This window comes from Elephantulus edwardii, unplaced genomic scaffold, assembly GCF_000299155.1.
Source record: "Elephantulus edwardii isolate Elephantulus edwardi_28Jun2011 unplaced genomic scaffold, EleEdw1.0 scaffold00065, whole genome shotgun sequence".
NCBI classification, from domain to species: domain Eukaryota; kingdom Metazoa; phylum Chordata; class Mammalia; order Macroscelidea; family Macroscelididae; genus Elephantulus; species Elephantulus edwardii.
Window position 1 is genome coordinate 15899320 of NW_006399815.1, and position 2733 is coordinate 15902052.

Consider the following 2733-nt stretch of genomic DNA (forward strand, 5'->3'; position numbering starts at 1 on the left):
TAGGTGGGGAAGGCCTTCTAGGAGATGGATTGATTCGGTGACTGGGGCAATCAGGATGAGTGTTTCTGAGACAATGAGATTGGCACAGGACAGAACAGAGTTTAGGGCTGTTGCACATAGGGTCGCTATGAGTTGCAAGCGACTCGATGGCATATAACAAAAACAACAACAACATAAATGTATTTGTAAATCATTATATTTTTAAAGTGAATCAGGTTTTAGTTCTTAGAACTGTTTTAGAGCATGAATTGCTCTTCTCTGGGAGAAGTTTGAATAGGATTTTGGAAGTTAATCACTATTTACAAAAAAAACCCACAAAAAAAACCCCACCTCAACTAAAATATCTTAAAAGGGTCACTTAAGTTTCACATATGGAGCAGAATTCCCCATACTGCATTCTGTCTTTGCCACTTAATAGCTGTGTGACTTTGAAAAAGAAAAAAAAAACCACACAAAACAACAACACACTTTTTTGGTCAATTTTCTCTTCAGTAAAATGTACACAATTTGGAATTATACCTACTTCATATTCAAATAGTTTTTGTAATAATTACACTATCAGGAACAGCTCAGGATAAGAAAGATAGTTCTTGTGTTACCAACACCCTACTTACCAATAACTCCTATTGTCCCCCGACGTTCTGCTAAATCATCAACAATTTACTAAGCCTTTTTTACTTTCCTGTTAAAGGCTAAGTAGGAAACACGTGTGCCTGTCCTGATTTACCTATAAATTGAACTTAAAGAATCACTCTGGAAGAGATCTCATTCAAAGACCAGACACTCCCTAAATTTTTTACTTAATTATCATAATAAACTTCTCCAGCTCTGGACTACAATAATTATCAAAGGCAATGAATGGAAGAAAACTCAGTGAGAATCCTTCCTTAATCCTGATTCCTCCTTAATTCTTCTCCACTGAGTTGTGAAATCTGGCTGCTATAGAAGAGGTTAATTGACCAGTGAAAGAGACAGACCAGAAACAAAGTCTAGGGTGGAGGTTGGAGGTAGAGTTCTGGAACTCTGGCGTTTTGCAAAATGCTGATTCCTTGAACTTTTACCACTCTTTTCAAGTAATATTTTTTCCTTTTGCTTAATTGTGAGATTATTTTTCAATTCCTTTTTGTCATGCATTGAATTCTACCCCTTCCCCAAGTTTCCAATCCCCAGTACATGTTAGCTTTACTAACAAAAAACTCAAAACAAACAAAAAACCCCACATCACAAACCACAAAAAAGTAAGTCAAAACGCACCCTAGGTTGATTCTCAGTTGGATTTCCAAGACTGTAATTTGCACAAGAGGCCACTGCCCATCTTTTCCACGGAGGGATGGGTCCATATCACCAAACAGGTGTGCTCTCAGCAGTGCTTTTCCCTATGGTCCCCACTGCCAGGGCTCCTTAATGAGGGCATGATTTTCAGTGTTTTGGATATGGCAATGTAATGTGGCATGTGATGATCCTCAATGATCTAGTAAGGATAACAACATACAACATTCTTAATCTCTTCTCAGTTCTGAAATTGTTGAAAGAACATTTTCCTGGAGTGTGGCCTGCAACACTATTTATACTATAAGAGATAAAAGAAAAAAGAAGCAAGCAGGGAGAAGAGAATCCTGAGTACCACCAAGAAAGAACAGCCAGAATCACAAGAGCACATCCTTTGGACCTATGCCCAACAGGGGGGAACCTTTTAACTTTAGAAAAAGATTCATTCCAAGACGTGTAGTGCTCTCTAAGCAATATGAGGCCCACAGATGCTGAAAATGAGACAAGGGCCTTCCTCTAGGACCAACAGGGACACAAAGTATTCTAGAGACAGCACTCTGAATTTAAACTTACAGCCTTCTAAACTATGAGACAATAAATTTGTTTTGTTAAAGCCATCCACTTGAGATATTTATGTTATAATTGGTTGTTGTGTGCTATTGAGTTACTTTCCAGTAAGTTTTCAGAGACAGTAAACTGCTTGGGAGGTGTTTGCTCATTTTTCTCCTACAGAGTAACTGGTAGATTTTAATTGTATGTTGCAAGGTGGGACAAGACCTTGGAGAGGGACGTCATACTTGGGAGGGTGGAGGCTGCAGGGACAGCACAAGAGAGGAAGATCCTTAATGAGATGGATTAATTCAATGACTAGGGTAATGGGAGTGGGTATGCCAGAGACAGTAAGACCGGCACAGAATAGAGCAGGGTTTAGGGCTGTTGTACGCAGGGCTACTATGAGTTTCAGGTGCCTCGACAGCACTTAACAACAATCACCTTTATGTTGGCAGTGCAAATCCTTTCCACTAAGCCACCAGAGATCCCTTTTGTTATAATGGCAAAAGTTAATGAAGACACTATATTATCACTGAGTGAAGCTGGCAGATGGAGAACAAATTCACTTAAGGCTTTTGAGACTCTTGGGCTTAAGTATAAACCAGAGTCCATCTCTACCAGGTCTCTACTCAAGGATCCTCTGGCATTGGCTTCAGGAACAAAATTAAGGCATTGGATTGTTATGGTAGAAAATGTGAGATTCGAAACACTCAGCCAAAAAAATAGGAGTCAGCAAAGTTTCTTTAATAAATGCATGAGTCAAGAATGTAAGCTAATGCTCGAGCCCGAGCCCTTCTGACCCCGAGGAGAAGCAAAGATCAGGTTTATACACAGAGATTGGGCATGGAGGGAGGGATGATACACAAAGTTCATTGTGGTTGGCAGTTGATATTTCTTCACATTCAGGAGTCA